Genomic DNA, 13,474 nt, shown 5'->3' with positions numbered 1-13,474 from the left:
CATTTCCTGAAATCATTTCTCCAGTCGTTTAAGACATATCTGCATTTAGGCTGGACTCATAGAGCTGAGCTATCGTTGAGATCAAAATGCCAGTCTTTACCCCAATTTACAATTCCTGAAAACTGCCACTTTCTTAGATCTCGTCACATTTTCATTACTTCTATTACCTGTGTAACCGAATGGTTTTTTTTTGGGAGCCAATTTTCACAAATAAACAAGGTTTTAAAAAAAGTTGTTTCCCATAGGTTTCTGCCTATGAGGCCACCCGCCAAGAAACACAGAGCTGCTTTGGGAAACTGGGTGGTCAGCTCTCATCCATACCTGCTCAACCATGCCCAGCCGGGCAGTGCCACTTGTGTCTGAGCCTCAGCAAAACTGCATGTCCCTGCATGTCAGGGGTCTTCACAGACAAGTGAAGCAACCAGAAATGTTGTATTTTCAGATGCACATGTTTATCGTACTGAATATCCGTAGCAAGGAGGCACAGCCAAGTAATAAAGCCATGGGCCCCATTATTGCTTCATTGATTCACTGAAATAATGTTAGATATGATTGTAGCTACAGAGTTAAGCCCCATTGTTAATTACATGGTTTGGTGGGGGAAGTAATTTTTGTTTTTTGGCTAGACTAGTATAAACACAGTTCAAATGTTGCTTCTTCACTGGGGATGGAAAAATCTACATGTGGCTCACAGCCGTAATCCTAGTACTTTGGAAGGCCAAGGCAGGCAGATTGCTTGAGTCCAGGAGTTTGAGACCAGCTTGGGCAAGATGGCAAAACCTTGTCTCTACTAAAAATGCAAAAAAAAAAAAAAAAAAAAAAAAAATTAAACTAAAAAAAAGCGGAGATGAGAGGATCACCTGAGCTTGGGAAGGTTAAGTCTGCCATGAGCCATGATTGCGCCATTGCACTCCACCCTGGATGACACAGTAAGACCCCATCTCAAAAAAAAAAAAAAAGAAAAATCCACATAATATAGTTCACACCTTTGCTTCCCATGTAAATTCCTCTTTTTTTTTTCCTGTCACTATCAGTATGTAAGTATTGAAACTCCAAGGTATGGCTTTTGTTGGGAAATGTTAGAGAAAAAACCAATTGCTCTATAATCATTCATTGCATTGTGACTTCTTGCAAATAAATGCACCCCACTTTCAGTCTCACTCATTTATTATAAAATTGTAAGAGGTGGAACAAGCCTTTGTTTCGAGATGTGATTCATGCATTGCTTCCCGGAGTTTCTGCAAAAAACGACCCAAGATAGTTGATGGCCAGATGAGCCACTGGGAAGGGAGCAATGGCTGGTCATGGCTCCTGCCAAAGACAAAGCTCTCATGGGAGAAGCTTGGCATCTTCTGGATGCCTTTTGCGAAGATGACAAATTCTTTTTTAAAAAATTTTTAATTAATTAATCTTTTTGAGACAGAGTTTTGCTCTTGTCACCCAGACTGGAGTGCAATGGCATAATCTCGACTCACTGCAACCTCCAGCTCCTGGGTTCAAGCAATTCTCCTGCCTCAGCCCCCCTAGCTGGGACTACAGGCGTGTACTACCACATCCAATTAATTTTTTTGTGTTTTTAGTAGAGATGGTGTTTCACCATGTTGGCCAGGATGGTCTCGATCTCTTTATCTCATGATCCTCCCGCCTCAGTCTCCCAAAGTGCTGGGATTACAGGCGTGAGCCACCACGCTCATCCTGACAAATTCTTTTAGATAGGCTGCTGCTTAAAGGTTAGATGGCAGAAACTTTGTTCATTGTATTGTGGAGGTCTTTGACCCCGTCCCCACAATGACCTCAGACCTTCCACATTAGACCTCTGGGCTGTCCCTCAGCATCTTTGCTGCACATTGCATGACACTTTAGTTATTACATATAACTTCCAGGTGTTTGAAATAGGAAATACACGTAAGAGACACATTCCTGAGATGTCGGAGCGAGGTTTCCTTTGAGAGAAGGAAATGAGGGTTGTTACCTATAGATTGTTGAGGGTAATAATGAGATGAGGCATAAAAAGGACCTAGCCTAGCACCAGGCATGTAGTCAGAACTCCGTAAGTATTACATTTGTTTAATTATTGTCTGCCTACCAGGTTCAGCCCTTGGCTTCATATGTCCAGTGATGATACTTCCTGACTTGCGCATTCCTGCCCTTCCTTGGGTCCTGCTGCTTATTCTGTTCTCTGAAATAAGAGTTCCTCCCTGTATTGTTTCTGATAAGGTTAGAGCTCAAAGCAGTTAGGGACCTTAAGAGGTCTCTAGTCTAGTTCCTGGTCTTCTATAGAGAAAATATTATCCCTTATTGCAGAAGTAGCAACTGAATCCAGGAAAGATTGAGTGATTTGAGAGACTACAGTAAGCTAAGTGGGGATACTGGCTGATTCTTAGATTTTCTGACTTAGGAGCATCTAGGTCGTGGACACAGAGTGACCCTTTTTACAAAGTGGGGTCCCACAGTGCATCGTTTGCAGTCATTCTAGCTGCTGGTGGTATTTGGAGGAGTATCCCAAACATTTCTCTTTCCAAATCACGGACCCAGTTGGGATCAGAAACATCAACTTACATCACATGAACAGAACTTGTTCATTTGGGGACATCCCCAATAATTCCAAAATCTATGCTCCATATGGGCAAGAGTATGAATTGGAACCACTTCTAGAGAACCTCTTGTCTGCATGTCATTCTGTTTTTAATTTATTATTTATTATTATTATTTTTGAGATGGAATCTTGCTCTGTTGTCAGGCTGTAGTGCAACGGCATGATTTCAGCTCACTGTAACCTCTGCCTCCCGGGTTCAAGGGATTCTCCTGTCTCAGCCTCCTGGGTAATTGGGACTACAGGCATGTGCCACCACACCTGGCTAATTTTTTATATTTTAGTAGAGATGGGGTTTCACCATGTTGGCCAGGATGGTCTTGATCTCCTGACCTCATGATCCACCCACCTCGACTTCCCAAAGTGCTGGGATTACAGGCGTGAGCCACCACGCCTGGCCTTATTTAGTATTTTTGAGACAGAGTGTTGCTCTGTTGCCCAGGCTGGAGGACAATGGTGTGATCTCAACTCACTGCAACTCCCGTCCTCCTGGTTCAAGGGATTCTCCTGCCTCATTCTCCCAAGTAGCTGGGACTACAGATATGTGCCACCATGCCCGGTTAATTTTTGTATTTTTAGTAGAGACAGATTTTTACCATGTTGGCCAGGCTGGCCTTGAACTCCTGACCTCAGGTGATCCACCCAACTCAGCCTCCCAAAGTGCTGGGATTATAGGCACTTTGGGAGGCTGAGTTGGGTGAGACACCCAACTCATTCTGGAAGACCTGCACCTCATTCTGGAAGGCTGAATCCTCTACTCTCCTGGTTCTCTCCTTTGTGCTGGTAGGAGGGGAGGCTGGGAGAAAATGGGAGAGGTCGTCATGATCAGTAAAGAGACAGTTGGAGGGAGATGATCCAACCCTGTGGTTCTAGACTCTGAAGTGGTCTTTACTGAAAACAGCAGAGATCCTAGACTCAGACCTGTGGCAAAATAGCTTGGAATTTAGGAGTCTTAGATTTTTTTCAGATTCTCCCAGGTTGGAGTGCAGTGGTGTGATCTCAGCTCTCTGCAGCCTCTGACTCGCAGGCTCAAGCGATCCTCCCACCTCAACCTCTTGAGTACCTGGGACTACAGGTGAATGTCACCACATCTAGCTAATTTTTGTAGAGACAGGATCTTCCTGTCTTGCCTAGGCTGGTCTTGAACTCCTGGGCCCAAGCAATCTGCCTGCTTCAGCCTCCCAAAATGCTGGGATTACAGGTGTGAGCCACTGCACCCAGCCTCATATTTTTTGTAATAACTTTAAATCAAGATTGAAGGCCAGGCATGGTGGCTCATACCTGTAGTCCCAAAGTTGGATTTGATAGTACAAAATTTGGGATTGTAATTTGTAATCCCAAAAGTAGAATTTGGGCATGGGCTGATTTGTTTTGGTAGAGATGGGTTTTACCACGTTGCCCAGGCTGGTTGGTCTCGAACTCCTGGGCTCAAGCGATTTACCTGCCTTGGTCTCACAAAGTGCTGAGATTACAGATGTGCCTCGCCTAACCTGGTTTTTGTTTTTTATGTCTCTTTTAATGCACAGGTTCTCTCTCTCTCTCATTTTTTCCCCCTCTTCCAATAGGTTTTGTTGGAGAAAATGGATATTTTTGTACTGTACAACTTTCCAGTCTGCGCTTTGCTGATTCTATCCTGGAGGTGCTATGTAAGACACTCCTCTGTTCACTGACTTCTTGTAAATTGCCAATTTCACCCAGAGGACTGATTAAAGTTCAGTGTTTTTGCAGTGCCCCTTCTCAGGGAATGTTGTGAATGTTCACCCAGAGGTACATGGAATCTGCTTGTGTCAATCTCTTTTGGTGATGTTTTAAGCCATTCGTGATCACTGACTAATCTATTATTTCATTAGGAGTTGAAAATGGTAATATTGGAATTCTATTATTCCTTTCTTCATTTATGTATTTATTCTTTTTTCTCCCCCACAACCCACTCTCCTGCCCCACTCACTCCTTTCTTCAGTTACGAGGTGGACGGCTGTGTAAGAGAACTTGCTTCATCAACTATGAGGTTCACTTATGGTTTCTATAAGAAAGGCAGAATAAAGGATTTCTCTTTATTATCATTTTTCAAATTGTTGAGTTGGCTACCTGGGGTCCTCCACAAGTGACCAATTATTTAAGACACCGTTATGAAATCATGGATTGAAACATATTTGTCATACTTCAGTTCACTATAGTCCATTAGAGTTATTAGTCTTATGAATGCTCAAATTGTCCCATCTTTGGCAAGTGGGAGTATTTTCACCTCTTTTTGACACAAAGAGACTTTGATAGCTTTTTGAGTTTCTGATTTGACTAGATATCCAAGCACATCTTGTACATTTCCATTCCCAGTCTGAGAGCCAAGCATGTCTTCAAGAAGATCTGATTCAGCTGAAGAGAAATGGCAGAGAGCCAGGGATGCTCATTGCTGCTGAGTTGGTCCTTGTTTCTAGGGCCTTTTAGTGGGAAGAAAATACAAACATATTTTAAAAATAAACTCATTTGCTGTTTATACAAATGCTTTATTTATTTTTATTTATTTGTTACCAGCTCCAGACTCAAGGAAAATGTTTATACTAATACTTTCAATTCAAATAGAGGCTCTCAGTGTTCTTATATAACTTCATATGTAAAGGGCTCTTTACATTTCTTTTTCTGTGAAGTGAGTGTTTGTTCATGTTTTAAAATTGAGTTGTTCATATCCAGTTTTTAAAGTGAGTTGTTTTTTTCTTCTACTTTTATTATTATTACATTTGAACACTTGCTATGGACTAGGGGATCCCTCTACTTTTAGATGCTCTTTATGTATTAGGGATCTTAACCATTTGTCTGTGATATGCTTGCCATTTGCCATTTTACCTTGCTTACAGTAATATTTCTTCCTTGCAAACTTCATATATCTTACATCTGTTTTTTTCTCTCAACCAAATATTCTAGTTTCCAAATCCACCACCGTTTGCTTTATCCCTCAGTACTTACACACACTCTTAAAATAACCACATCAATATTATCACCATTAATGTGATAATGCTTTTCCATGAAAGGGCCATACGTGCAAAGCGGCTCCTAAAGGACAAAGGAGCTGAGAACCCAAAGAACAAGGTAGACAATTCCAGTTTGTTGCTAAAGCAGGTTTTATTGGCGAACTTACAGATAGAAGCATGCCCATGGGCAGCTGCAAGACAGATAGATCTCGCACTGTTACCCTCAGGCCCAAGGGTTTCCCAATACCATAGGGAAAGAGTACGTGTGCTTAGTGCAAGACAAAGGCAACTGTCTGGAACAGGCTAGAATGCTATGTGCATCACGGCCTATAATTTGTGTGATAACATCAAGGTTGATACATTCTTCACTAGGGATAGTAGTAAATAAGGTAGGAATCAGGAAGCATTCCCGGAACTGGGGCCAATCAGATATCAGCATGGCTGATTAGCATCCAGATGGAGCCACTTTTGTCTCCACAATAAAACTATTCTAGTTTTTTTTTTTGTTGTTTTTCCTTAGGGTATATCTCACTAGGAATATATAATAAAATTGCAGTGGTCTAAAGTTGTTTGAGACAGTTTTTTTTTCTCTGTAATTATATCACTAACTCACTGCGCAGATAGTCTTATTTTTTTATTTTTAGAAATTTAAATATATACATATATATATCCTTAGATATAAAGTAGCATCCAGATTTCCCCACTTTTCTTTTTTTTAAATGAACATTGAGATACAATTTACATACAGTTTAACTTTTGTTTACTTAACAATAGGTGTCTACATGGCAATATGTAGAGATATTCTTTGTTCTTTTTTTAATGCTGCATAGTATTCATATTTAGTTCAACCAGCCCCTTGTTGTTAGACATTTGGGTTATTTCTAGTTTTTATTTATTTATTTTTAAAATTTGAAATACAGATGGAGTTTCACCATGTTGCCCAGGCTGCTCTTGAACTCCTGGGCTCAAGCAATCAGCCTGCCTTGGCCTCTCAAAGTGCTAGGATTATAGGGGTAAGCCACCATGCCTGGCCTATTTCTAGTCTTTTGCCATTACAAACAGAGCTGCAATAAATAGCCTATGCAAATGCTTTTTCATATTTTTACCAGTGCTATTTTGGAATAGTTTCCTAGAAGTGGTATTGCTGGAAATGCGTATGTAACTTTGCTAGATATGGCCAATCAAATTCCCTTCCATACAGGCTGCCTCATTTTGCATTCCTAGTCACAGTGTACTAGAATGCCTGTTTCCCTATATATAGCTTTGCCAACTAAGTGTATTGACAAATTTTTGGATTTTTGCTGATCTGATAGGTATAATATGCTACCTTAGGATAGTTGTTTTGTTTTTTGTTTTTGAGAAAGTGTCTTGCTCTTTTGCCCAGGCTGGAATGCACCTTGAATTCCTGAGCTCAAGTGATCTTTCTGCCTCAGCCTTCCAAGTAGCTGGAACTACAGACCTGTGCCACCATGCCTGGCTAATTTTTTTAATGGAGTCTCATGCTGTTGCCTGTGCTGGAGTGCAGTGGCACAATCTCGGCTCACTGCAACCTCTGCCTCCCGGCTTCAAATGATTTTCCTGCCTTGGCCTCCCAAGTAGCTGGGTTTACAGGTGCCTGCCACCACACCTAACTAATTTTTTGTCTTTTTAGTAGAGATGGGGTTTTACTATGTTGGCAAGACTGGTGTCAAACTCCTGACCTCATGATCTGCCCACCTTTGCCTCCCAAAGTACTGGGATTACAGACGTGAGCCACTGTGCCTGGCCTATTTTCACTTTTTTGGAGAGACAGGGTCTCACCATGTTGCCCAGGCTGGTCTTAAACTTTTGGCCTCACGCTATCCTCCTGCCTTGGCCTCCCCTTAGTATGATTTTGACTTGTGTTCTTCTTATCAGAAGCAAGGTTAAACATCTTTTTACATTTTATAGGGCCCTTTACATTTCTTTTTCTGTGAAGTGTTTGTTTATGTCTCTTATCCAGTTTTTAAATTGAGTTGGTTCTTTTCCTTCTACTTTTATCATTATTTTTTAACACTTGCTATGGACTAAGGGATCCCTCTACTTTTTTTTTTGTCAAATAATCCTTTATTAATATCTTCCTTTGTGCTTCTTAACTAGCTGACCATTCCACAGCACCACTGTTGATGTCATCTATGATGTCATGAGGGTGGCGACCCTCAGCATCACAGCCCACAGACTGGGCAGTCCCCAGGATCTCTTTAATCGTTCCAGAGAGTTCTCTGGCTAGCGATCGGTGCCACATCTGTCAAGCAATGTTGACGATCTCATCAGAAGTGATATTCCCACTGTGTTTAATGTTTTCTGTTTCGTCGCTTGGTGGTTCCTTGAGGGATTTGTTGATCAGGGTGGAGACAGAAGGCACCACCTCAATCTGGGCCTGTCTGTTCGGAATGGTCAGTTTCACTGTAATCCTCAAGCCTTTCCAGTCACCTGTTGCCTTGGCAATGTCATCACCAACTTTTTTTGGAGATAGACCCAGGGGGCCGATCTTGGGGGCCAGCACAGACGTGCCACCGACTTCACCCTCAGTCGTATACCTCAGGTATACGACTTTGATCTTGTTGGGGTCAAACTTTGGCGGCATGGTGGAGGTGGTTGGTGTCGTTTGAACCGGGATTCGGGACGATGAAAGAAACTTGCACTTTGGCCGCCTCCGAGCTGAAAGCTGAAAGCCAAAAGCAGAATCTCTCTACTTTTAGAAGCTCTTTATGTATTAGGGATCTTAAGCATTTGTCTGTGATATGTTTGCCCTTTGTCTTTTTACTTTGCTTATGGCAATATTTTTTCCTTGCAAAAGGTTTTGCTCTTACATTTGTATGTAGCTAAATCTGTCACTCTTTCTCTTCAATTGCAGCTGAAGATTTAGCCATAGTTATGCAAGTCTTTTCTACTCCCAGGAATTTATTTATTTCCCTTTAATATTGTATGTTTCTTTTTAAAAAAAAAAAAAAAAAAAACAAGTCTCATATGGAATTTATCTTTTTGTATGTATGCTATGATAAATGGATCCACTTTTATCTTTTTTCATATAGAGTCTCAAATTTGATATTACTGGCTCCTCTCTCCAACCCCCTCCCTTCAGATTGACTTTTCCTGGACATTTTATTATTTTCTTGGCCAAAGGTGGACATGGATCAAAATAAACATCTGTTCAGCTCCCTGGGTTTGGTTCCATTTCACTGTCTGTTTTTCTTTCCTGGACGCTTTGTGATTTCAGCACAGTGCTTTTCCAGCCATTCAAGGAGTTGTGACCTTTAGGGCTTGAGGAAGAGTGCATTAAAGGCCTGTCCAGAGAGTGATTCAAGCTGGAGTGGATCCTGCAGACGTCCAGGAAGGCTCAACTCTGTTTGGATTGGGGGCTTGGAGAGCTGCTTCTCAGGAGCAGGACGGCTGCTCACGTGTGTGGAACACTCAGGAGTCCAGTTTTTTGTTTTCTGTTTTTAAAAAATTTTTTTTTCCTTGAGATGGAGTCTCGCTCTTTTGCTTGGGCTAGAGTGCAGTGGTGTGATCTTGGCTCACTGCAACCTCCGTCTCTTGGATTCAAGCGATTCTCCTGCCTCAGCCTCCCCAGGAGATGGGATTACAGGCGTCTGCCACCGCACCTGGCTAATTTATGTATTTTCGGTAGAGATGGTGTTTCACCGTGTTGGCCAGGCTGGTCTTGAGCTCCTGACCTCAGGTGGTCTGTCCAGCAGCCTCCCAAGGTGCTGAGATTACAGGTGTGAGCCATGACACCCAGCCTGGAGCCCAGTGTTTGTTGATGACCCATGTTTCCTGTTTCCACCCCTCCCCTGCTCTTGATTTCCATCAGAGCAGGATTTCTACCTTTCTAACTGGAAAAGACTGGTGTCAGGGGGCGGAGAAGTGGCAGAGGAAGGGAGGAGTAGAATACAGACATTGAAACCTCTCTTCTGCTCATGTAACTCCTAGCGCACATCCATATCATTAATGCCAACTACCATTTAGTGGTTATTTTCTATTGCCAGGCACCAGGTACTGTGCTAAGTACTTTTACACGGAATAAATCATTTAATCCTGACCTGTTAGTTGGCTACAGTTATTACCTCCAGAAGGAGAAAGAGGCTCAGAGATAAGGTCACACAATTGGTAAGTAGTGGGATTTAGGTCTGTGTGACATCAGATTCCAGGCTTAAAACCTCTAAGTCTGTAGCCTACACACACACACACACACACACACACACACACACACACACACACAGGCTCATAACAGCCTGTATTTCTGTTTGCTTTTCCATCTAAAGACTAACCCTACTCCACTTCTGCCGAGCTCAGATGTGGGCAGCGTGCTTGGCTCTGACTGCAGGCATCACGCTGGGCACTGGGAACCCGCGGCTGGAGAGAGGCTCCGTCTTGCCCTCCATCTGTTCTGTTGCCAGCACAGTGCTTGACACACATGGGTTCTCATCACATATCTGTTGGATAATTAGATGAGAAAGGAAGAGGAATGTGTGCTGGAGATAAAGGGGCAGGAGTGGAGGAGGCTCAGGGAAAGACAATAGATTTAAGAGAAAACAGTAGGATGTGAGGGTGCTGGGCAGGCGGCTGGAAGGCACCTATGTTGCCATGTGTTCAGAGGCACAGAAAAAGGGTGACTTCCAGGTCAAAAGTGATTTCAGGCTGGGTGTGATGGTTCATGCCTGTAATCCCAGCACTTTGGGAGGCTGCTTGACGGATCACCTGAGGCCAGGAGTTCCAGACCAGCCTGGCCAACATGGCAAAACCTCATCTCTACTAAAAACACAAAAATTAGCTGGTGTGGTGGTGGGCGCCTGTAATCCTAGCTACTTGGGAGGCTGAGGCAGGAGAACGCTTGAACCCAGGAGGTGGAGGTTGCAGTGAGCCGAGGTCGTGCCACTGAACTCCAGCCTAGGCGGCCGGCAGAGCAAGACTCTGTCTCAAAAAAATATATATATACCAAAAAAAAAAAAAAGTGATATTAGTTTTTCCACAACTTGATGGCTGAGCAAGTGACCTAGACTGTGGTAATTTTCTGTTAACTGGTATCTGATCCAACTGAAAAGCAAAGCAAAACAAAAACCTGACTGCCTTTTATAAACAAGCCAACGTGAAGGTCTTCAGCTCACTCAGGTTGCAAAGGACAGAGAAACAGCCGAATTACCTCAGGAGATGCACTTTTCCTAAGGATACACAGGTGAGCAAGGAAAATAGGAAATGGCTTCTGTAGATCTCAAGAACTAGAGCACCATTCAGGATGCAACGGCCATGCACAGTGTGGCCTGGCAGAGAGGAGGGAACTGTTCATCATCAAGAATACAGCTCTAGGCCTGACGCGGTGGCTCACACTTGTAATTCCAGCACTTTGGGAGGCTGAGGTGGGTGGATCACCTGCAGTCAGGAGTTCAAGACTAGCCTGGCCAAAATGGTAAAATCCTGTTTCTACTAAAAATACAAAAGAAATTATTCAGGCATAGTGGTGCACACCTGTATTCCCACCTACTGAGGAGGCTGAGGCAGGGGAATCGCTTGAACCCAGGAGGCGGAGGTTGCAGTGGGTCAAGATTGTGCCATTGCACTCCAGCCTGGGCAACAGCAGCAAAACTCTGTCTCAAAAATAAAAATAAATTTAAAAAGAAAATACAGAAATTTGGCCAGGCACGGTGGCTCATGACTGTAATCCCTGCACTTTGGGAGGCTGAGGTAGGCGGGTCATTTGAGGTCAGGAGTTCTAGACCAGCCTGGCCAACATGGTGAAACCCCATCTCTACTAAAAACACACAAAATTAGCCAGTCATGGTGGCGGGTGCCTGTAATCCCAGCTACTCAGGAGGCTGAGGGAGGAGAACTGCTTGAACTTAGGAGGTGGAGGTTGCAGTGAGCCGAGATCACACCACTGTACTCCAGCTTGGGTAACAGAGCAAGATTCCATCTCAAAAATAAATAAATGCATACAGAAAAATAAAAAGAATACAGCTCTTCTAATTCCCAGTCCCTCTGGCGTTCTTGTATGAAAGAAAACATTTTTTAATGTGTCCTTTGATTGCATGAAATTAAGGCAGACTCTGATCAAAGAGATGCCCCATTGCTGAGACAACGAAGAGAAAGGGTGTCTCTCTTGAGCAGAGAGGTGGCGAGAAATTTCCAGAATAGGGCGCCTTGCATGGAGATCATTTTAGGAATGGTCATCTCTGGTATGGAATTCTACTTATCCCCTGTAGAATTCTGGACTGGCCTACCCATGTTTCAAGCCTCCACCGAAGCTATGTTGACCCCTAGCCCAGTGTCAGCTGGTAAAGAAAGGGAAGAGCTGAAGGAGCTGGACCTTCACAGGGAAGTGTTGAGAGGAAGGAGAAGCAAGAGGTGAAATTGACCAGGGAGATGGCGGCACTTCCTGAGCCAGGGCCCTGGACTTTCTGCAGTTGTAGAAAAGTGTGGGCCCGAGTTATTTAACTATCACAGAAAAAGTGATGCTCTGTGTGTAGGGAAAACAACACTCAACGTGCTTTTTCCTTCTCTCTCACAACAATCATCAACACAGAAGGCTTCTGTGACCAAATGTGAGGAGTTTTGTCTCTGCACACCAGCCAAGCAATTAAATCTGCAGCAGACACCAGCTGGATGTCTTCCAATTCAATTCTGACACTACCTACCTAGAGATAGCATCAGATCCCCCAGGTTGAGGGTTCAGTCCCCAAGACTGCCCCCCTACACTGGTCACAGGTTTGGCCTTGGGAACCCCTGACCCACTGGCTTCAGGTTGGGATTCCCACAACCCCCTCTTTGGGTTCGATTAAATAAACACTTATGTTTACTGGTTTATTACAAAGGCTAGAGATGAAGAGATGCATAGGGAGAAGGGGCATGGAGCTTCCATGCCCTCCTTGGGTGCAGCACCCTCTAGGAACCTCAATGTGTTCAGCTCTCCAGAAGCTCTCTGAACTCCGTCCTCTTGAGCGTTTAGGGAGACTTCACTACATAGGCATGACTTAAGCGTGGACAGCCATGTCAAAATGTGATTGGACAAAAAGGATATGATCTAATGCTAATAGACAGAGTCGGAAAACCCAGCAAGTCCTGTCCAGATTCTTCTTGGCCTCTCTGTGCAGCCTTTCTTCCTCCAGGGTATGGGACACCCTTTCTGAAATGGGAGTCTTATGACCTATAATCTGTCAAACAGATCAAAGATGGAAAGATGGGCAAAGATTCCTGCCTTGGAGAGATAAAGGAGCAGATGAAAGGAGGGCAGGAGAAGGTCAGAGAGATTCTGTTTATTGAGGCCTGCTTCTGAGGCCTGAAGCACCCAACATTGCAACAGACTGTAACGAGGGCGATGGGAGTTAAAAGCCAGGAACCATGGACAAAAACCTATATATAAATTACAATAGCACAGACTCCCAAAGGCTGAAAAACTTCTGGACTCCCTTTCACCATGTAGAGCCACTGCTCTCTCCACAGTGCCTGCATATTCCTGTCTTTCTTTTGAATGAATTTCTTTTTTTTTCTTTGAGACACTGTCTCACTCTGTTGCCCAGGCTGGAGTGCAGTGGTGTGATCTCAGCTCACTGCAACTTCCACCTCTTGGGTTCAAGAGATTATCCTGCCTCAGTCTCCCAAGTAGCTGGGATTATGGGCTCCTGCCACCATGTCTGGCTGGCTAATTTTTAGTAGAGAACGGTTTCATCATGTTGGCCAGGCTGGTCTTGAACTCCTGACCGCAAGTGATTCGCCCACCTTGGCCTCCCAAAGTGCTGGGATTACGGGCATGAGCCACCACACCCGGCTTGTTGAATGACTTTAAATCTCCACTCTCTACCTCTAGCAGCCTACTTCCTCCTATCTCTTCAAATCTCCTTTTTCTCACTTTCTTCTCTATCTTCCTGCCCTTTTAGGAGCAGAAAAGGGCATGACTTTTCTG

The 13,474-nt window shown here is 43.7% G+C and overlaps 1 pseudogene; it reads right to left on the bottom strand.

The window, feature by feature from the left end:
• Positions 1-7,669: 7,669 nt before the first annotated feature.
• LOC105704575 (large ribosomal subunit protein uL11-like) lies at positions 7,670-9,636 on the bottom strand (annotated as a pseudogene).
• Between the last annotated feature and the right edge of the window lie 3,838 nt (positions 9,637-13,474).

Source organism: Aotus nancymaae, unplaced genomic scaffold (genome assembly GCF_030222135.1).
Source record: "Aotus nancymaae isolate 86718 unplaced genomic scaffold, 86718_ANA_hifiasm-v0.15.2.pri h1tg000027l, whole genome shotgun sequence".
Lineage (NCBI taxonomy): Eukaryota > Metazoa > Chordata > Mammalia > Primates > Aotidae > Aotus > Aotus nancymaae.
Note: the sequence above shows the minus strand (reverse complement) of the source record. Positions and strands in the feature narration are given on the sequence as shown.